This window comes from Culex quinquefasciatus, chromosome 3, assembly GCF_015732765.1.
Source record: "Culex quinquefasciatus strain JHB chromosome 3, VPISU_Cqui_1.0_pri_paternal, whole genome shotgun sequence".
NCBI lineage: Eukaryota > Metazoa > Arthropoda > Insecta > Diptera > Culicidae > Culex > Culex quinquefasciatus.
The window spans coordinates 168,604,751-168,628,942 of NC_051863.1; the positions used below are offsets into that span (position 1 = coordinate 168,604,751).

A 24,192-nucleotide genomic window follows, 5' to 3' on the forward strand; every position below is an offset into this window, starting at 1 on the left:
GCATACTTCTTTTTGCTTAAAATATAGAAAATGTTAGTAAAAACACAGCCAAAGTTAAGTCCTTAAAAATAACATTTTTAAAAACATTGACATAAAACATAAACACATAAAACAAGTAAAACTTCCAACACATAAAACAAGTAAAACTTCCAACACATAAATTTTCTAAAACTTTGAGTGTTCTTCTTTCCAATGCTTTTTAAATATCAAAAATTGGTTGAAAAGGTATTTTTGGCGACTTTTAAACCAAAGCCCACCTAAAGGCGGGGTTGAGTTGTAGAGGGTTATTAATACACGGTAGTCACCACCGACATGAAAAGCATAATTTTTTTGTCATGCAAATTTAAGGGTGCCCGTGCCAAAAAACAATCGTAGCATTACACCCTGATCGATCTCAAAACGCACAACTGCAAACACAACTAAAAAAAGCAAAACAACAGAAACATCGGTAAATTGATTTCCATCCCTCAATTTCTCCACGTGCGATGTTTCGCGTGTTCGACTGCAACAATTTTAATTCATTGCATAAATACAGGCGGTTCTGGCGTCGATGTTGTTGCGTTTTCCTTTTGTTCTTGCATGTCTGTGTGTGTGTTGCTTTGTTGTGAAAGGCACGCGGGTGTCGTTGAATTTTATTGCTTGTTTTGTGTGCGTGTGTGTGTGTGGGGGCGTGTCAAATTGCGACATCAACTACAAGAAAAGGCAGGAAAAAAAGGAACGAAAAACTACATCCCTACGATGCCGTGTACAAGCTGACGGAATGTTAAATTTAATCGTTTTGCCTGCAATATCACTTTTTACAACACGTTTCCAACTTGCTGTGTCGTTGTTGATGTTATCCCACACAATTGGTAATGTGACACAGTGTCAAATTATTGTTTTTTTTTTAAATCTGCCAGCTGTTTAAAAAATACTGTTTCAATTCAAATAAAATAAACGGATAAGTGCCTAAATTAATCTTATTACAAAAAAAAAAAAAAACAAAAATTTTCACAGTGTCAACAATGAAAAACTCACAGGTCAACCGGTTGCTGTTGTTCATAAACCCCTTTGCGAGCCAACAGCGAGGGGAAGCGGGCAGTTTTCCCCGCCATTTCCCGGATGCCGGTCACGTACGGAAAAGTTGTGCTCCGCTCAAATCGATTGTTTTACTGTCATTGTGAATTCCGGGGCCATTTCTGCCGCCTGCCAGTCATTGCCTGGCGGTGCAAAATTTGAATTTTTAATTCATTCCTCGTTTTGCGCGTCACAAATAATCGTCGTCGTTCAAAACGTCACACACGTCGCGTCGTGCTCTAATCAGTCGTTAACTGGCGTTCGGCAAATGTTCACCACCGCCCACTACAAACCCCCTTCCCGCGGGAGACGCGACACTCGCAGACATCAAACAGCAATCAGAGTTTTATGCAATTTCCGCCCGCGGATGTATGTGCGGTGCTGCTGCTGAGTGTCCTCTGGCGTCATCTTCGACGAATACTGACTGTCACTGTACCCTATTCCTTGTGGAGGCACTAGAATCATAACCAAGCCACAATCATTATAATGGTCACGTATGTGTGTGAGAGAGATGGAGTGTTTGTGGTGCAAATGTGGGGTAGTGTGGTCCGGAAAATTCTCATTTATTTGAATGGAAATTTTGACATTACATACCAAAATAAACAATTTTTGCTCAAAAACTTCAGATAAAAAATATTATTAGCAAATTGAATATTATTGCTCAAACACTGCAGCTTTAAAAGAAATGACTTAAGATTCCTAATTTTTTTTTAGTTAATAACGTCGTGATTCGAATTCCCGGACGCTTCGAAACCCGGACACCTCATCTTGTTTTATCAATTATTTGGATATAAGTTCACATTATGAATGTCAAAACTGTGTTATTTGATGAATTCTTACATCAACTTTCATTTAAAGTTCTTTTGAACGCTGTAGTCAATGCCAAAACAATTATATAAAATATGGTTATAACTTTACCAAAAATGTGAAACATTTCACTGAAACATTTCATATGCGTCCGATGCACCGAGAAGGCAAAGCAGAAATTTATGGGTTTGATTTCCTAAAATTCTAGCAAATTTTTATATAAAATATCTACATGTTTGTGACCCCTTAACATCAAGGTCACATACATGTAGAAATTCAAAAATTTCATATTTAAGAAAATTTAATAAATCATGATGATTTTCAATCACTCCTGAAAGTTTCATAAAGATATTTCATGATTTAACTGAGTAAGAGGCGATTTACGTTAAAAATTTTGCCATGCGCAAAGCGAACTGTCGAACTATGTGAGCGTTTTTCTCTGAACTCCGAGTTGATTTACGGGTGCCACGATATCTCGAGATGGGATGGACCAAATTGGCTGAAATTTGGGGTGAAGACTCTTAAGACATATTCCGTGTGCATGACGAAGCCCGATTTTGAAGTTTTGCTTTTTAAAAAAATTACAAAAATCTTAAACTGGCGATTTTTTATATGAAAAACATAAACATATTTTTATCTTTTTTTCAAACAATTTTTTGAAAATCGGGCTTCGTCATGTACACAGGACCGGTTTAACGAGGTTTCACCAAAATTTTGAGCCTATCTGGTCAAAGCAGTGTGGAGATATCGTGGCACCCGTTTTTTTGAAACTACTAACTTTAAATGGCTATATCTCGGCAATGATACAACCAAATATCTTCAAATTTATTATGATATTAGTTGAAAATGTGTATTTTAATGCCCTTAAAACATGATTTAAAAAAAGTTTAAGTTTGTGCCCAAACCAACCTCTTACATTTTTGTCGATTTACATGTATGTAACCCCTTAACAGCTTGTTTGAGACCTAAAGATTGTCATTAACCAACATTTCAGTCCAAATTTGTGCGATTCATAAGCAAAATTGAGTGTCCGGAATTCGAAGCAAATGTGTTTGGATTTCGAATCAGCTTTTATCAGTGTCCAGGATCTGAAGCACAACAAGTCATTTTAATTTGAAAATTCAAAAATCTGTATCTTTTGAAGGAATTTTTTGATCGATTCTGTGTCTTCGGCAAAGTTAGACTAAACTGAAAAAAATGATACACGGTAAAAATTTTTTGGTGACTTTTAAATTCGCTTTTTGTCACTAAAACTTGTTTTGCAAAAAAAACGCGTCGCCTGCTATTTGTGCTCGCGAATAGAGTGGTTGATTTTGAGCAATCAGGACCCTTGCCTACTAACAAATTTTCAGGTTCCTGGCGCTTGTGGGGTGTAAGCACAGAGTAAATCAGCTGCCCTAGCAGCAACCTGCGCTAACTAACATTCCCGTCCCTTAAAATCGAGATCTACAAACTGACATGGCGGGCGCCGTTGGTGGCCAATGACTGTTACCTATTCGCAACTGTTCTAGTTTTAGCAATCATGGTGTTTTATCTTTTTGGCGCATTCATACATGCTGTTGATAAGGGAAACACCACTAGATCGTCGAAGCCTATGAGTAGTGCTGAAAGGATATTACGGTTCTGTTCAGCAACGGAGGGGCAACCATGGGTGGTCTCTCATGCTCATGCTCTCATTCTCTAAAACTTGATTTGCAAAAAAAAACACTATTTTTATTTTTTTTTCTGATATGTTTTAGAGGACATCAAAGGCCAAATTTTTTAAAATTTCCAGAATGGGTAAAAAATCTTTGACCGAGTTATGATTTTTTGAATCAATACATTTTTTTCAAAAAAATGAAATTTTGGTCGCAAACATTTTTCAATTTTATTTTTTGATGTAAAATTGAATTTGCAATCAAAAAGTACTTAAGTGAAATTTTGTTAAAATGCACTGTTTTCAAGTTATAGCCATTTTAAAGTAACTTTTTTCAAAATAGTCGTAGTCATTCATTTTTTTTTTAATTAGTGCCCTTGTTTGCCCACTTAAAAAAATATTTTTGAAGAGCTGAGAAAATTCTCTATATTTTGCTTTTTTGAAATTTGTTGATACGGCCCTTAATTGTTGAGATATTGCCATGCAAATGCTTTGAAACAGAAAAATTGAGGAGGAGTTACAATGAACAATTGTAAGTCAAAATGAAAATTAAAAACTATCGTCAGTAAATAAAAGCCTCAAATTTATTTCGGAAATAATGATCACGAAAGGTAAAAAAGCGTTTGAAGAAGAAAAAACGTGTATTTTTTTAGGAGAGACAAATCATCCTGCATTTTTCGTAAGTCTTTTTGTAACATCATAGGCTATTTCCTCAAAAAGTTTAAGCGAATAAAAATCGTGACATATTTTTAAATTGCATCATTAAAAAATATTTAAATAACATACGCCCTTCTCAAATGTTATTTTCGAGTAAAATTTGCTCCATGTCTACAAAGTTTCATTGAAATCGGAGAGGGTCAGGTACAAAAGTACCAGAAAAAATTCCGATTTGAGCTGGAATTGCTCTATTAAAAAAAAATTAAAAAAATATAAAAATTGAAATTAGGGGAAATTCTCGTATGTTTGGCAGGTCAAGCACTCGCTCCTAATTCCATCCAATTTGCTGATTTTCACTATTTAAACAACTAATTTTGCAAAACTTTTGATAGAAACTTGCTTGCTCACTTCTTATTGAGCTATTTATCACTCGATTTCAGTTGAAAACGCTTTTAATTAGCTTTATTTGAATGTCAAAGTTCTGACCTGCCAACATTAGAGGCACGCTGGAATTAGATGCTGTTCCCCTACATGCCTAGGTTTCAACATTTGGATGAAAAAAGGGTTTTAAAATGCATTTTACAGGCGTACAGTTGCTTTCCAATCATTAGTTTTGAAAATATCAAGGTATTGACGGAATTTTTTTTTTCGAAAAAAAAAAAAATCTGTGGGACTGTACATTGGTATTTCATGAAAATTTAAAATATTTTCAAAGGAGTTCAAACATGCTTAATATAATTATAAACGCGGAAAAATGCATTTTAACTGGTTTTCAGTTGATTAAACTTTAATTTTCATAAAAATTTTGAAGTTTTTCGAAAAAATATTTTTTTGCTCCCTGATTATTGTGGCCAATTTTGAAGGGGTGGGGAGGGGGGGGGGGAACATAAACTTTGAAAAATATTTGCAACGGCCTTAATTATAGTCAACTAATTTTTTAACGTTTCAAAATTTTATAAAAAGTTCTTATTGAGGTACTTTGATCACTTCTCTACTACGGTCAATATGATTCCATATCATCTCGTACGAATTTAAGTTGTTCTCTTCATTTTGCGGAAATAATCTCAAACCTATCAAAGTCACCCCGGCTATCAAAGTCTCCCCGTTTTAAGGTATTTTAATATCGTTGCATTTTAAATTCGTTCAACAATATTATAAGGGTGAAACGAAAAAGAACCCTTTTTTCCTAGTCACCCTAGTGGACATCACTAAACGTCAACATCCCTCAATCAAAGTCCCTCTTTCGTTCGACTGACGTCAAAACAGTTTTCCCTGGTGCCGCGGAACGTAGATACCACAAGGACCTGAACCTGCCATCATCATATCAACATTCTTGCGGCAGTAAAAACGTTTCCCCGCTGCAGCACGAATCAATGTTTTGAATACACTTCATTAAAGCTCTTCCGAGAGAGAAAGAGAGGATCGCCCTGGGGGCTGCCGCCGGTTGTTTAGTCTCTTCTGGCAGTGGACGTCAACATTTTCTATTATCGTTGTAGCATTATGTATTTTGGTTTGGGGCAAGATTTTAAATCAATTAAATTTAGTTTTTTTAACTTCATATCCTAAGCTCGATATTCAAAACACATTTAAAATTCAAATAGTGCAACGATTCATCCAGCTTAACATTCCCCATTCAATGTCGAAACAAAAGGGCTCGGAGTACGTGAGTGCCTGCAGCGAATGCAAACGTTTCTCGTTCAAATTGAGAGTTGAATTAAGTTACGGTTCCACTTGAGGAAAATTTCCATTTTCCAGAAGCAACCCCCGTCTTTCCTTCCCATTTCCTGTCAACACGTGACAAGTTTCCAGCTTTGGCTCGACGCTTTGGGAAAGTTTTCTCGAAATAGTTTCCTCCACTCACCTTTGTCCTTCCCCGAAGCTAAAAACTATGAGACACACACACACACACACCCACTCGCTCTCGACGACTAAAGTGATTGATTTGAATAAAATTGAATATCGGGTTTCGAGTTCGAGTTGCCTTTCGGGCCAGATGAAAAGTTGGAAAGGGGGTTGAACTTTTGGCAAATAGTGCACGAGTTTTGCATTAAACTTTCACTCAATTGCATTTAGAGGTTCTCAAGAACTATTTTTCATAAATATATTTCTATTTTAAAGTAATTTTGAAATTACATCCAAATTAAATTGTCCCACAAACAACGCAACAACGAGTTGCACCCCCAATAAATTCAATCCAATTGATATATTACAATTCGCTGGCAAAGTGCCACCCGACAAACAATGGGTTTCAGCTCATTTAAGAGCGTTGATTGTAATTCGCGGAAATATTTACAGTTCAACCCTCCTCTTTGAAAGGATTCGATCGTGAAAATCCGCCGCCCCGAAATGTGCAGTTAATTTATTTTGCGCCACAAGTGAAAGCAGATTAAGGCAGGGGGTGCGTGCACCGAGAATTGGGATTTTCACGAGAGGGTCAATATGCGGGGTGGATAAATCATTTCGTGGAACCACTTATCCACCCAACTCCACCCACAATTCATCCTTTGTGGAATGGGTTCAAAATTTGCTCCAGTTTATAATCGGAGTGGGGGTGGGATTCCCACAGTCGCAGCCACCCACGCACTTGAACAAATATTTGCTCACGAGCACGTACACACACCCACACACACGGACAGGCAGACTCACGTACAAATGGATACAAGTTTGGGCTATAAATTAAGCCGAAATGCCTGCCCGCCTTCCCCTGCGGGGGTTTGCGAGTTGGGAAATAATGATCGAACAAAGGGAACTACTAATAAATTGTATCGATTTTCGCTCGTAATAAAGTGGTGGGGTTGGGAGGTTTCAAACTACAACGCTGTTATGGGGAAAGCTAAATATTATGGTGCGGGGTGCTACTTTAAGGTGATTTAATGGGGTAATTTTGCTGATGGATTGATTATTGGTAATGATGGGAAACGTAATCAATCAGTTAATCGACTTGAGAAGGTATCTGTGAAACGAGCAAGGACATTTGTTTTGGTTTGATTTAGACATCTAAATCATTAAAAATGTGTACTTTATTTAATTCAGCGATTTCGCTCTAAACTTAAAATCAAGGGTCCTGATTGCTCAAAATCAACCACTCCATTCGCGAGCACAATTAGCAGCCGACGCGATACTGCCCTGATGAATTCCTACCGTTTGTCACTCTATCACCACTCGCTCCCGAACACTCTCTTTTCTACTCTTCTCTTTCTCTGATCGGCTCAGTCTCCGAACGGTTCAGACAGGCCGATCGTCTCCGATCACTCTGAACTGAAAACATTTTTTCTCTGATGCGCTGCGTTATACTCATTGATTTGGGTTGCCTAAAATCTCAAAATCAAATTATTCGCTCTACAGCATTGCCTTGGCGTTCTCGATTGCGAGATTCCTACTCGAAACTAGGTGTTCGAAGGCTTGATTGTTGAGGCAATTGCAAACCTCTTTTTACACCTTAGCTTCCATCCACCCCGGGATTCGAACTGACGACCTTTGGATTGTTAGTCCAACTGCCTACCAGCGTCTCCACCGAGGCAGGACCCAGGGAGACGACTCCTACACCTGGACTGAGCTAACGAACTAACCTTTTTTAGGTTAGTCCGGGACCAACATTTACTTCCCTTCCGACGGAAGGCGTGATCAGACAAAAAAAAAGTGATCAGACAAATCTCGTCTCGAAAAATGCCACCGGGACCGTCTGGGATCGAACCCAGGCCGACTGGGTGAGAGGCAATCACGCTTACCCCTACACCACGGTCCCGACAAAAAATCTATGTTAGCAATTAAATTGTGCATTTATTTTGATTTCATAACATTATAGACATCATTCAAAGAAACTTCCACCAAGAAAAAATCAAATTGATGGCAAACTGAGGGCGTGAAGACAAAAAGACTGCCGCGCTGGCATTTTGTGAGAGTGGCTCTTCGCTGAGCATGGTAGTGTGTGAGTGTCGTCGAGCGACGGAGAAGGCAAATATTTTCACGATGTATTTGTTCGCTGAGTGAACAGTTCGGGCCACTCGCCGGCTGCTTGCGAGGCTTATTCGCTCATGAATGCTAGCGGGTTGGAATAGGCGACGAATAGATAGGCGATGAGTGAGTGGTTTCTGTTCATTGAACCGAAAATCAGGACCCTTGCTTAAAATTTAAGTTTAAATTTGATTTGAAATCTTGCTTTCACAAAAAAAAAATCGTTGTCTTGTGTTAAATTGCTGAGCTTAACTATAAGGCCGTTGCAAATATTTTTCAAAGTTATGTCGCCCCCTTCAAAATCGATTCGAAAAATCAGGGGGCAAAAAAAAATCATATGTAGCATGTCTGGAATCGATAAAAAAATATTTTGAAATTTTGAAAAAGCATGCACATCGCCTTTGTGAGCAAAAGCATGTAATATTGTATGAGAAAACGTGTAAACAAAAAGCATGTACCGAAGAAAAAAAAAATCAGGTCTGCTCACCCCAAAAATAAAATCAATCCGGCGAGAGTCATACTCAGATTATCTGCCCCCAACCCACTCGGCTATCTCGCCGCTGTGATTTTGGATGTGTGTTGACTGCATACGATGTATGGGAAACCTACAGCTACATCGGTAAAAAAAACACCCAAAAAGTTTTAAAAATTCTCCATTTTCCGTTACCTGACTGTAAAAATTTGGAATATGTCATTTTAAGGGATTTTTTTTTTGTTCTTTTCGAATCTATATAACCCAGAAAGGTCATTTTTTCATTTAGAACACAATTTTTCATTTTAAAATTTCGTGTTTTTTAACTTTGCAGGGCTATTTTTTAAAGTGTTATAATATTCTACAAAGTTGTAGAGCAGACAATTACAAAAAATTTGATATATAAACATAAGGGGTTTGCATATAAACATCACGCGTTATCGCAATTTTACGGCTGTGTGAGTTGGCGGAGAATTACCCTATTTGCTACGGCCTAAGCCATAAACATTTAATAATTTAAAAGGCAATCTTGACCTAAATAGAGTCGCAGAACTCGAATTTCAATTTAATTTCGGATTGTCGCGTGTTTCAAAAAAGGCGATGTGGCGGAAACCTACGGGCTTACCCGGATTTCGATAAATTTTTGCATCAGAGACTCAGGTTCATGCAACGAAAAATTCCTAAACAACGTTTAGATTTCGCGATTTGCGATTTACTAAAAAAATAGTTTGTTTTCATAGAATATATCATATTTTGTTATAACACCTTGAAAAACCTGCGTTCAAAGTGCCCCGTATTTCACTTTAAAGCTAAGTTAGGAGTCCTACCAACAATTTTCTGTATTCATGTTGATCTAGGAAGTCGCCATTTTTCATTAAAGTTTGTAAACTTGAATTTTTCGCTTGATTTTTTTTACGATTTTTTTTTCTAAAAACTCTTTAAAAAAAATGTTTCCGCCAAAACCAGTACCAACATCATGTACGCAACATTTTTGTGAACAATTTGGCTTTTTGAACAATTAGTTTTTGCCTGCGGTTTTTTAAAATTCCCTATGAAAACTCAATGTTATGCACCAGTGCACTGTTTCAGCTACAGTCAGCGTTTTATATGTTCCCAAGCTTTTGCATTTTTTTTTATAACAGCAATTTACGGGCAAAATCAATAATTTTCATGGATTTGGACGTAAGCGCCATTACGAAAAAAGCATTTTAAATTACCCGCTTTAAGTAAAAAAAAACATATAACATTTTTTAAATTTTACTGAAACCCGCTTTCAAATGAAAAAAAAAATGACTCATGTTAAAAAAAATTATAATTTTTAAAATTAAAAGGGCAGTTTTTAGCAAAATTTGAGAAAAAATGAGATTGTGTTGTTTCAAGGGCGGTTAATTTGAAATGCTTTTCTTTGTTATGGCGCTTACGTCACATAGTAAAATAATGTCAAAAATTGTCAAAATTAATTCCACCAAAAAGATGAGGAACTAAAAGTTAAGCTTCATGAAGAAATTCCATGACTAATAAGAGTAATAGACGACTTAAGGGTTTACAAACATGTAAATAGTAAAAAATGTCCGAGGTTGGTGTGAGCACACATTAAAACTTTTTTATGATCTTTTTGCAGGGCATTTAAATGTACATTTTCATCTATTAACAAAATCAATATGAATACATTTGGATGTACCATGGCCGAGGTATAGTTATTTCAAGTTAGCAGTTTTAAAAAACGGGTGCCACGATATCGCAACACTGCTTTGACCAAATCAGCTCAAAATTTTGGTGAAGACTCGTTAAACCGATCCTGTGTGCATGACGAAGGCTGATTTTCAAAAAAAAAATTTGAAAAAAAAAGATAAAAATATTTTTATGTTTTTCATATAAAAAAACCTCAGTTTTTGATTTTTGTATTTTTTTTAAAAAGCAAAATTTCAAAATCGGGTTTCGTCATGCACACGAAATATGTCTTGGGAGTCTTCACCCCAAATTTCAGCTAATTTGGTCCATCCCATCTCGAGATATCGTGGCACCCGTAAATCAACTCGGTGTTTCGAGAAACGCTCACAAAGTTTGACAGTTCACTTTGCGCATGGCAAAATTGTGAGCTTAAATCGTCTCTTACTCAGTACAGTCATGAAATATCTTCGTGAAACTTTCAGGAGTGATTGAAAATCATCTTTTTAGTAAATTTAGTAAATGTTCTGTCATATGAAATTTTGTGATTTTTTACATGTATGTAACCCCTTAACCCTCTACAACCTAACCCCGCCTCCAGATCTGAAAAATCGCCGAGAATCCCTTTTCCAAGCAATTTTTGATCTTTTGAAAGCATTCGAAAGAAGAGCTCTTTAAATTTTAGAAAATTTTAGGGTTGGAAGTTTGACTTGTTTTATGTGGCTCTGCCAATGTTTTTTATAAATATACACAGAAAAAAATATGTGAATTTACTCGACACGGAAAAAATGAATCACATGTAAACTCAGTTGATGTAAACTTGAGATTCGACGTAAACGGTTGAATCACACGTAAAATCATGTTTTTACGTATAATTTGTCGCAAATTTACATCAATTTGCATTTAAATTTAAATGTTTAATGACGTGCAAAAGAGTTTCATCATAAATGATGTAACATTCGGAAATATTTTTTTGTGTGTATATTTTTTTAAGGGTCAACTTTGGCTGTGTTTTTTACTAACATTTCCTATATTTTAAGTAAAAAGAAGCATGCAGTAATTTTTTTTAGTGTCCCAGACTATGCCTCTACGCATTTTTTACAACTAAAATGATAATGGTGCCATTTTATTGCAGAAAATATGAAAAACAAGTAAAAAAATTAAAAAGTGCATATGAAAACATGAAAAAATAGATACCGTCATTAGGGGTGACATTGGGTCTGGGAGGTGAAATTGGGTCATTCAAAAATGCTGAAATTTTAATGATCCAATCTTACCCCCCAGACCCAACATCACCCCTGATGACAAAAAAAACTCAACAAGATAATTGAAAATTAAAATACTTAAAATAAACAAAGAAAAATATAAAACAAGAGCAGTATTTTTTTTCGTAGAACAAAAGTTGCTAAAAATGACCTCCTGAACACGAGAAAAAAAATTTGGGCAGTTGAGGGTTAAGCTTGACATTTTGCCAACCGCAAAGTGAAACGTCAAACTTCCTGCAGAGCGTTTTTTTCGATTTACGGGTGACACGAGATCTCTAGATAGGATGGCAGAAATTGGCTGAAATTTGTGGTGAGGACTTTTAAGACATATGCCGTGTGCATGGCGAAGACAGATTTGGTAGTTTTGCTTGTTTTTTTTTTTTAACATAAAAATAAATGTCACTTCATGCTCAAATTTTACGAGTTTTAATCAAAATTTTGGGTCGATTTGGTCAAATAAAATCGTGACACCCGTTTGCTTTTAAACTGTTAACTTCAAATAACTATACCTTTGTTATACAACCAAATGTATTTAAATGTATTTTGTCAACAGTTGAAAATGTATATTTTTAGCAGGTAATATTGAATGTTTGGCTCTTAAGAAATGTTAGTCTTGATTTGAAAATTTTAAAAATATTGTTTTCGAAAAGAATGGAAACTTTCGCGAATGTTTCATATTTTAACTTTGTAAATCGGACCATTAGTTGCTGAGATATCGAAGTTAGAAAATGGTGGGTTCTTGGGTGAGACTAAGAAAACATAAATTTTCCTGTGTTCAAACCCTTGCATGCAATATCTCAGCAACTAATGGTTGTATCAACAGAGTTCAAAAAAAAATTGAGAATTTTCTCAGCTTTTCAAAAAAAATCCAAGAGTGGGCAAAAATGCAAATTTTCAAAACAATTGCGAAAATTGCGAAAAGTTACCTGAAAATGGCTTTAACTTGAAAACGGTCAACTTTATCAAACTTTCACTAAAGTACTTTTTGATTGCTAATTTGATTTTACTTAATATTTCGATTTTTTGAAAAAATCAGTATTGATTCAAAAATTCATAACTAGGTCAATGATGTTTTGCACAACCTGAAAATATATGAAATGTTGGCATTTTAGGTCACCTAAAACATATCAGAAAATAAAAAATAAAAAAGTGTTATTTGTTAATTATGTTTAAGTGACAAAAAGTTCGATAAAAAATCACCATGTATCTTTTTTTTTTCTTCAGTGTAGTCCTTTTCCATACCTACAACTTTGCCGAAGACACCAAATCGATCAAAAAATTCCTTTAAAAGATACAGATTTTTGAATTTTCATTCATCACGTTTGTATGGACAGCTGGACAAACTAATGATGCAAAATGGCTTCTTTGGGCATACCGAATGCACCAAAAAAGATTCAGCCGGATTAAAAAATACATAAAAACGATACTTAATCCACCTTTAGGTGGTTGGTGCCTTCCTAATCCTAATATCTTTTTATAGGGTTGTTAGATCCTTGATGTTTTAGGCTCATTTGAAAGGTCTTTTGATTATCTAACTAACGATGGGTCGCATGATGGACCCGGACATAATTTTTACTGAAATATCTGAGATCCGGCCTCCAAAAAGTGTATAAATAGCACTTAAGTGCTAATAACTTTAGATAAGATTGTCAGATCTTCAATGTTTTGGGCTCATTGGAATACCTTTCTGAAAATGTATAACATGATAGGGTTTCTTGCAAAAACCACCCTTTTTACAATCTTCCGGACATACGCCAAAATCGCTTTTTTAGCATAACTTTTGAAGTACTTAACTAAACTTGCTGATTTTAAATAGGGACTTATGGGATCCCAAGACGGATCGAATGAGACTAATACGGTCAAAATCCGTTCATCCAGTCCGGAGATAATCGAGTGGCAATTTTTTTGTCCACCCACATACACACATCCACACAGACATTTGCTCAGAACATGATTCTGAGTCGATAGGTATACGTGAAGGTGGGTCTACGAGGTCAAATTAAGAAGTTCATTTTTCGAGTGATTTTATAGCCTTTCCTCAGTAAGATGAGGAAGGCAAAAACGAATGACCGAAATCTGCAAAAATTGCTCATATGGATTTTTTTTTGTAATTTTTCAGAGAACTATTTTAAACTAGAAATAGTTGGTTTTAGTCAGGATAATATTCTCATAAACGTGAAGCCACCCTGATGCAACACTTTTGTAAGTGTACAAACAAACTATGCAAAATGAATTATTTGGGAAAAACGGTTGTATGGACAATTTTAAGTTTCAATTTAAATTGTGATATAGATTAAGAAGGAGATTTTAAATATATTTGTTATTGTTGAGAATATATTTGTAGATAAATAATGATCAAATTTGATTTTTCTCTAAAAACCGGGAACTTTCAAGCATCCTGCTCCCTAATTGCACCACCAAGCATCATAAACAACAATCTTCATAACCGTTATCAACACCGGACACTTCGCCCCCCACACACAAAAACTTCCGCATCAACACCTTCTTTCAATCATCAGAAGAGAGGTCCTTTCTTCACCTTTTCTGCTCGAAACACAGGTTAGGCGGCCCCCGACGTACGATGCTGCGTACGATGCGATCCTGTGCTGCATCTGATGCGGCATTGTGGTATCATAATTTCTATATGTGTGAATGTGTGTGTACGACAGCAACCAGCATTGACCACCCTGACACGGATACCGGAGGTCAACCCGAAAAGCACTCGGAGTTGCTGCTAGCTTTTTCCTGTGTCACACCAAAGCCGTATAGGATGTCCCTTTCGGTCAGGGCTGTGGTTTGTCGGCAAAAAGGAGTGCACACATTCCAAAAAGGTTCGCATAGTTTTCTTGTGAGGTACACCCAAAACGGGGGTTTATCCAGCTGAAATTTTGCCGAATTTTTCGATTTTTTTCCCTTCTCAGAGTGCAACAGTATGTCGGTACTTTTAAAGTATTCGCTTGGGAACCAAAGGGAGCTTGTGTCGGTTAGTACGAGCAGAGGAAATTGCACCCATCAAACATATGCAATCTGGTGGGAAAAGCGAGGTGCATATTCAAAAGATTTCCTCTCAAAATAGGGTGAAATCATCTCGATCGTTCGTGCAGCACACACGAGCTGATCCGGAAAGGTAGCAAAACTATTCTTCCAGCTGAATACCTTGGTTGGGCAGGTAGGAGTAAGGACGGGGGGTAGGGACAACTGCTCCAGTTCCGGTGGTTGAGATTATCATTCCATGTTTATGAATTCTTTTCGAGACTCGAATGGAGAACGAAGCAGGAAGTAACTCCGTCAGTAGAACTGCACTGAATGTAGGCTACCGGTGTGGAGCACCCCAGTATCAGGCAGGAATCTTTACCGCCGGAATGTATGCAACCGGCGTACATCTTTGTACGGGGGTTCAGGATTGTGGAACAGTTCTACATGGCGCACAACAGATGGAACCACTTGGTGAGCGGATTGTTTGCAAGTTTTCTGTTGTCAGATAGAGTGGGGTTGGCATTTGGTACTGAAAGGATTTTTTTACTGAAAAGAACTGTGTGTGTTGTTTGATAACAGTACTCTACATTTATTACCTTTTGTGTGACTGGCAGATTAATGCAATTTTATGTAATGATACGTCGACTCTGAAGCAGGTTCATAGCCATTTTTCAGAAAGGTGTATTGAAAATGTAGATTAATTTCAATCTGAAAATACGTTGCGGCCGAAGGCATAGTAAAAATCCCAAAACATCATTCGGTCCAGTGCCAATTAGTAATATGAGTTCTGACATAGCATACAATTCCATACCACATTCCGCTCCATCATTCCCAAAACAACCCAGTTGATGTGGTTCATTTCCTACAAATTTGACTTTCTATCTCGCTCTAATATTTCAAAACCACCAGAGGACACTCCTGCTCCAGAGAGAAGCTCTCCATCAGGGACGACGGCGCATGGAACCTGTCAGTTGCACACTGCTATGGTGACGTTCCCACAGCTGTATCTGTCAGCTCGGGCGGGCGGGCGTATGATGGAGAGATGTCCTCAGACCCGCCCGTTGCCATCATTGTGATAGCCAGTGCGATGTCCCGTGTGAATCATAAATGAGCCAATTCCAGGACACTCTATCCGGGACTCTGTTCGAGTGATACATTTTATCGGCACAAATGAAGCACTAGGAATTATTCATATTTTATTCGACGTGGGAAGCACCCCGGTGATAGAATTTCAATGTTCCGGACGGATTCACGGAGTACTTGCTGCTGGAACATGAATGATGCATTCGGAATCGTTTAAATATCAAACAGCCGCACGTTCTGGCGAGCTAGTCCGAGCGAGAGTCGATCATCTGAATATACACTTGGATTAGCTGTAAGGGTGGAAGGATAACTGTTGATTAGGGTGGTTAACGATTTTTAGATTATGACAACAGTTTTTTGCTTCTTGCACATCAAACCGGATTTTTTTTTATTTTGTTTGAAAAAATAGGCAACTCATTTTCTGATGGATTTTAAAATAAAAACTAACCTAATCCACCTATGTGGTTGGTGCCTTACTCACTCTTTACAAACAGTGGGTGACATGATGGGACACACACATTTGAACACAAATTTCATCTATTTTTTAAGATCCGGCTTTAAAAATATACATAAATATCACTTAAGTGGTCAGAACTCGAGACAGCGTTGCCAGATCTTGAATGTTTTAGACTCGTTGGAAAGGTCTTTCAGTTACCTAACCAACGATGGGTCGGATGATGGATCCGGACATAGTTTATATACATTTAAGCGAGATCCGGCTTTAAACAACTACATAAATATCACTTATGTGGTCAGAACTCGAGACAGGGTTGCCAGATCATCAATGTTTTGGACTCGTTGGAAAGGTCTTTCAATTACCTAACCAACGATGGGTCGGATGATGGATCCGGACATTGTTTACATACATTTAAGTGAGATCTGGATGTTTGTGAAAACGCATTTTTATACATAACTTTTGAACTACTTATCGAAACTAAAAACAATTCAATAGCGACGTATGGGACCCTAAGCCGAGTCTAATGCGATCGGTTTGACCTAAATCGGTTCAGCCAGTGCTGAGAAAACTGAGTAAGAATTTTGGTCACACACATACACACACACAGACATTTGTTCAGTTTCCGATTCTGAGTCGATAGGTATACATGAAGGTGGGTCTACGACGTTTCTGAAAAAAGTTCATTTTTCGAGCAGGATTATAGCCTTACCTCAGGTGAGGAAGACAAAACGTTAAAAGTCCTGAAGTTTATTTTTAAAAGATGGCTAAACCAAATCTGGAGTTTTTTTTTAAAAAAAAAGGTCCAATAAATCAAATTTTCAGTTTTTGTTTTTAGGGTGTTTTTAAACCCTTGACTCAAGGAGGTTTCAAAAACACTCACAAACCTATGCAAAAAAAAACTTCAGAAATTTTCGATTTTTCAACTTTTTAAGAGTTTTTGAAACTGCCTTGAGTCAGGGTTTTTTTTTAATTTTAGGTGCTTTGAACTATTTAATTTTTTTTGCCTATTCCAGTCATACAAAATCCAATTGTCTGGATTGTAATTTTCAAAAGGTATATAGCGTAGCAAAGGGGTAGCTACAGTATGGTCCATGAGCTGATCCGTTGTGGCCCGAGAACTCATTTTGAATGATTATGTAGCAAATTGTTTTATTGTATTTTATTTTCTCTTGTTTATAGAGTAAATGTTTATACAATGCAAACATGTTGAAAAAATAGAAACTACTCCTCAAGGCAAGCGAATTTATAAGCAAAGCGGTTGAAATTTGGACAACAAACTATCGGAAAAAACACATAAATTTTCAGAATTTTCAGAGATTTTCAGAAAGATAATTCGATTCAAGTTGCAGTCTTTGAAAAAAATATCAAAATTACATAATTCAAATTTGAAACGCAAAATGCACCCATTTGACAATCTTCTTGTCATCATCTTGTGATCTTGGTAAAAAAGTCAAATTTATTTTCAAATTTGTTTAAAAAGTAAACATTAGGATTTCCAGCCATTTTTTTTTTAATTTAAGAGCGAAACTAGCCAAAAAGAGGCGGTAAACGATAAGATTTCGTGTATACAGAAATGCCTCGGTTTAGCACCGCATATGGGGGATGCAAAACCCGAGACGTGCATAACATGATGTCAGCTATTCATTAAAAGTATAATGTCATAGAAATTTTCACAAAAATACGTCTTTCTGTATTTTGAAAATGCATTTTTTCTCTATAGAAACCAAAAATATATTATTATTGCAATATGGGTATCAAATGACTAGTTTTTTTTTAAATTTGAGAATGTTAAATCATTTTTTGAAACACTCAAAATTTTCAAAAAACTACGTATTTTTGAAAAAATACTCAAAATTTCAGTTTTTACAATATGGGTATCATACAATCGGGATTTTTTCTCACATTTCAAATGTAATAACAAGAATATTTGAAGATATTCAAAATTTTCACAAAACTACGTACTTTTGAAAAAATACTCAAAATTTCCGTTTTTACAATGTGGGTATCAAACGATTGGGATTTTTATATACATTTCGAATGTAATAACAACAATTAAAATATCCAATATTTTCACAAATCTACGTACTTTCGAAAAAATACTCAAAACTTCCGTTTTTACAACGTGGGTATCAAACGGTCGGAATTTTTCAGACATTTCGAATGCAATAACATTTTTTTAAATTAATTGTTGAGTATGTTCAAAAAATGTTGTTATTACATTCGAAATGTATAAAAATATCCCAATCGATTGATACCCGTATTGTAAAAACTGAAATTTTGAGTATTTTTTCGAAAACACGTAGTTTTGTGAAAAAATGTTGTTATTACATTCGAAATGAATGGAAAAATCCCGATCGTTTGATATCCATATTGTAAAAACGAAACGTATTCGTGTGTGACTCGGGTCGACGGATGAAGTGGGCAAAGAAATTCACTAAGTATTTGTGTCGCTGGGAGAAGCGATTGATCAAGTCGCTGGCAGCTTGAGTGTAGTGTTCGCTCGCGATTGGTTGCGAGATCCAGTCGGCAAAGATTCGCTCGGCGATGAGTGAGTGATTTCTGATCTTTGAACCGGAAATCAGGACCCTTGCTAGAAAATAAAATATATTCAAGCATTTTTGTACTTGAATGTTTGCTTAAGGATTTGTTATGTTTCAGTGTGGGCAAAACTTTGAAAAGTATCTCATTTTCATTAAATTTGGTTTCTTTTGTTGGTACCGACTATTTATAATTTTTTTAAGATTTGCAATCTTTTGTTTGAAATAAGATTGAGATGCAGCGGGAAACTTTTTTTCATTTTTGCTGTTTTCGATACGGGATCTCTTTGCAATGATCTGAAAAGTTGTTACTCTGAACAAAATCTATGTGCACCATGAGAATTTTATATGGAATGACTAACTTTTAAATTCTTTAACTTTCTGGTCAAGGTTAAACCTTAGCCATTTTGGATTTTTATAGAACCTGAACCACACTATTGCCGTCGGTTCCAGAAAAAGAAAAAAAATCAATCTGGCCACCATTTCTATCTTTCATCCCCTCTCGATACTTCAATTATTCATAATGACCGGTGGTGGTTCCGGTGAGCGAAAGAATTCATCAGTGCTGGAACTTTTGATTGAGTAATTGTCGTTGGACAAATCGTCGCGCAATCACTTCGATGATTGACGATGAAACCTAATGGAATTAACTTATACAGAAATGATCTACATTTTAAACATCATAAACATCAGTTTTCAATTTGATAAAAAAAAACAATTTTAAAGATTTAATATGGCTTGGAAGTTACAGATTCCAGGAATATTTGTATCTAACAACAATCCAAACACTTTGACAATATATTGCTATAAATAACCTACCTGAATACAGTGACTTCACGGCAAACTTTCAAAACCACCCATCATCTCGCTGACATACAAAAGTTCAGAAGTTTCTGCAGATTTTCCCCTGCTGTTCGTTTTTCAAACAAACTTTTTGCATCAACATCACGTTGCACTTGGACTTTGATTGCATTTGCTGCGCGCGCTACCTCTCAGAATCATTTGCTTGCTTCGCGAAGTTGCACTTTTTCTTACGCTCACCGACTGCTTTGAAAATATCATCCTAGCAGAGGGAAAATCCACTCAAAGTGAAACGGGAAAAACGTATAATCCGGTTGTTATTGCAAGAGTTGCAATTCCCCTCACGGAAAATGCAAAAGTTGCGCTGAAATTACTTGCACTTTTGCAGCGATTTCGCTTGCTGACCGCAACCACAATCCAGCTAAGAAAAGCGCTGGCAAGTCGTTTTTCTTTGCTGACGTTGCTGTCGACTCACAGCGAGAGAATTATGTGGGGGTGAAAAATTGCATTTCCTATTGATGGGATTCAGCTTTCATTAGAGGAAATTTATTGCGCGAAAGTTTATGATTTCTCAATTTTTTTCAATCTCAATCGCGGTACTAATTAGATTTTCACTTTTTCCGTCTTGTTTCAGATCAAACTTGTTGGAGCAGGATTGGCGTCGACTGTTCATTCTGGATAAATTCGTAGAATTCGCAACAATTAGAGAATGATGATGAACGCGAGTTGTGCCGGAGAGTAAAGCGCCATGTCCAAAAAAGAAGCTTCCACATCGATATCGAATCGCCGCCAGCAAGCTCGCACCAACAATGATGGTCCGGCGGATTTTGGACTGACGTCGAACTGACGATCATGGGCAGTGGAGTTTGGCCGTGTAGGGTGATTTTATAGCCTCGTGGGGCGAAGTTTCGGTGGCACGTGATTTGAGATTCGATTAGTGTGGAACGCGATAAAAACAAACTTAAAGTGATTTTAAGGTGAATAATTATTTCCAGTTTATGGCAAAAGTTTGGATCGGTAAATTGAATTAGCATTGATCGGAGGAAGCAGTTTGGCGCCAACAAAGAGGCATCTACGCAAGGGAAGGTGATGTCATCAGAAAGATTTCATCGGAGCTGGTGTTGAAAAGGTATGGATAGGGTTGATTTTACTGCGCGTTAACGATAAGTCCTGGTTTGAATTTCGAATGATTGTCGTTAGTAAATCACTTTAATGATGGCATTAAAAATCACAGTTTTGCGTACTTTATGAATTTATACAATTTCATTTACACTCGAGCAATTCCCTCAAATTTCGTTCAATCGATTTTTTTTTGTATTTTTTAATCTGGCTTTTTTGGTGCCTACGGTATGCCCAAAGAATCCATTTTACATCATTAGCTTGTCCATATAATTTTCCTTACAAATTTGGCGTCCATATAAAAATGATGTGTGTGTGTGTGTGTGTGTGTGTCCAATCCAATACCCGCTAACCGGTAGCGATATTATGGGAAAGTATAATTTGTATCAGACTTTGTATATGCCGAATAACTTATCTCAGTCCCGGGTATTAGGTGGTGATAGCCCTCGCGCTGCTTCCAGCGACCCGTTTCAGAATGGTCCAATTCCGAGGTCGCTGGGCATTGTTCGGCCCCGCCTGAACATAGAAGCAAGCATCTGAAGGAAACTCGATCTATATTTAGACTTCCGATCCCCCTCAGGCAAATCAGGGACCAGCGCGTATTTAATATGAGAAGATAACATGTTTCAACACTACGGATCAATTCACTGCTAGAGTGTAAACCTTCTGATGGCCGACTGCTTAGCGCCCCAGACCACCAATCCAGAGGTGTGAGTTCGAATCCCACCTGATTCGTTTTCGTTTTTGTTCATATTCAAAGTTCAAGTTCCTGATTCCAAATTTCAAAGGTACCGACTGGGATTTGATCCCTGATCCTTCTGCTTGTGAGGCAGAAGCCGTAACCATTAAGCCACGGAGCCGGTTCTGGCGTCCATACAAAAATGATATAGGGGAAATTCTCGTATCTTTGGCAGGTTAAGCTCTCGCTCCTAACTCCATCCAATTTGCTGATTTTCACTATTCAAACAACTAATTTTGCAAAACTTTTGGTAGAAACTTGCTTGCTCACTTTTTATTGAGCTATTTATCACTCGATTTCAGTTGAAAACGCTTTTAATTAGCTTTAATTGCATGTCAAAGTTCTGACCTGCCAACATTAGAGGCACGCTGGAATTAGATGCTGTTCCCCTATGAAAATTCAAAAATCTGTATCTTTTGAAGGAATTTTTTGATCGATTTGGTGTCTTCGGCAAAATTGTAGGTATGGATATGGAATACACTGAAAATAATGATGCAGGGTAAATTTCTTTAAGTGATTTTTCTATTTAACTTTTGTCAATAAAACTTAAGTTGCAAATAAACACTTTTTTTTAATTTTTTAATTTTTTGATATGTTTTTGGGGACATCAAATGCCAACTTTTCAGAAATTTCCAGGTTGTGCAAAAAATCTTTGACCAAGTTATGCATTTTTTAATCAGTACTGATTTAAAAAAAAATAGAATATTAGTCGCACAAAATTTTCAACTTCATTTTTCGATGTTAAATCAAATTTGCAATCAAAAAGTACTTTAGTGAAATTTTGATAAAGCGCACCGTTTTCAAGTTAAAGCCAATTTTAGGTAACTTTTTTGAAAATCGTCGATGTTTTTAATTTTTAAAGATAAGTGCGCATGTTTGCCCACTTCAGAAAACATTTTTTTTTTTTTTGAAAAGCTGTTTCTCTATATTTTTCTTTTTTTGAACTTTGATGATACGACCCTTAGTTATTGAGATATTGCCGTGCAAAGATTTAAAAACAGGAAAATTGATGTTTTCTAAGTCTCACCCAAACAACCCATCATTTTCTAATGTCGATATCTCAGCAACTAATGGTCCGATTTAAATTGTTAAAAAATGAAACATTTGTGAAATTTTCAGAACTTTTCGAAAGCAATATTTTCAAAACTTTTAAATCAAGACTAACATTCCAAAAGAGCCAAACATTCGCCCACTTAAAACTTTTCAGACGGATTAAAAAAATACAATAAATTAAAATTTAAAAAAAGACCGATTTCGTAGAAAATTGCTCACTCCAAAATTTTTTGTTTTCTTCTTTATTCGGGCCAGATAAAATTACTTTTCGATTGGAAATTCAAATTTACATAAAAAAAGTGGTCGAAAATATGGTATGTGTAAAAAATCGAAAAATTATAAATTGGCGGAATATTTTTTGACCATGCATAGAAATAAATCAATTCTCGGAATCGTGAATAGTCACAATTTAGAGAATTGTTCTTTTTTTCTGGTGTACTTCTCTATGGCTCAAAAGTTGCGGGTTTTAGTCGCCTAACATCACCTAAAACATCACGAAAATAAAAAAAAATCAAAATCAAATTATTCGCTCTAGAGCATTGCCTTGGCGTTCCCGATTACGGGATTCCTACTCGAAACTAGGTGTCCGAAGGCTTGATTGTTGAGGCAATTGCAAACCTCTTTTTACACCTAAGCTTCCATCCACCCCGGGATTCGAACTGTCGACCTTTGGATTGTGAGTCCAACTGCCTACTGCGACTCCACCAGGACAGGACCCAGGGAGACGACTCCTACACCTGGACTGAGCTATCGACCTAACCTGTAGGTTAGACCGGGGCCAACATTTACTTTCCCATCCGACGGAAGGCGTGATCAGACAAATCTCGTCTCAAAATTTGCCACCGGGACCTTCTGGGATCGAACCCAGGCCAACTGGGTGAGAGGCAATCACGCTTACCCCTACACCACGGTCCCGGCTAAAAAAAAAATAAAAAAATACCAATTTTGGAGAAAAAAAAATCAAAAAAGATGGCAAGATCGTGTCCGGGATTTTTTTTATATTTTGTCCCGGGAATTCCCGAATTGAAGAAAAAACATATTTTGATTTTTAAATTGAAATTTGGTTGTGGAAATAGAGGAACAGTTGAATACTGAGAAATCGATAAGAATTTTTATACATTAAATTTTTTATTCAGCATTCATTAGGCTCATATGGGAAAATTGCTAAAATTTTAGTTTCGAGATTTGCAAAATGCCTAGCGCCTTAAATATTTTTTTTTTAATAATATTATATATTTTTTAAAAGAATGGGTACTGTATCCCTATATTCATGATATCATGGTTATAAAATAATAATATCATATTAAATTGTTTTAAAACATCAGCATCTGTGGCGAATTAGTATAAATGTATCGAATAAAGACAGCTGTTCATGCCATGATTTTCTTCAGTTGCGGGAAGTTGGATAATTTGTAAAATATTTAACTGAAATTTCACATGAACTGGTGTCATTTAATTTGTTCTCATTTTTTTTAATTTCAGGCTTTTCTAGTTATGTCATAAAAGAAAAAATAGGAGAGTTTTTTTCACCCTCTACTGCCCAATTTTTTTCTAAATATTTTATTTTTCCCCTTGTTCAGGAGGTCGTTTTGAGCAACTTTTGTTCTACTAAAAACTTTACTTCTCTTGTTTTATGTTTTTCTTGTTTCATTTTTAGTATTTTAGTTTGTATTTATCTTGTTAAGTTTATAATTATATTTTTTTGTTAGTATTTTGCATATTCTACATCGTCCTTTCATTAAATTCTGTCTTATTTTTTCATGTTTTTAAAGTCACTTTTTCAATTTTTTGCTTGTTTTTCGCATTTCTGCTATAAATTGGCACCATTATCATTAAAATTGTGTTTTTTTAATTTAAAATATACACAGAAAAAAAAAATCATGGTAATATTTCATCTGGGAAGGGGTACATT

The 24,192-nt window shown here is 36.2% G+C and overlaps 1 protein-coding gene across 5 annotated transcripts in view; it reads left to right on the top strand.

The window, feature by feature from the left end:
• LOC6040591 (bifunctional heparan sulfate N-deacetylase/N-sulfotransferase) overlaps window positions 1-24,192 on the top strand; it is a 366,151-nt gene that overhangs the window by 258,715 nt on the left and 83,244 nt on the right. For 4 of the 5 annotated variants that reach the window (XM_038266169.1, XM_038266170.1, XM_038266168.1 and 1 more), the window contains one exon: window positions 20,004-20,498. The gene's annotated coding sequence lies outside the window, so the exon portion shown is untranslated. The remainder of the gene's footprint in view (window positions 1-20,003; window positions 20,499-24,192) is intronic. The other variant, XM_038266172.1, reaches the window with a different exon arrangement.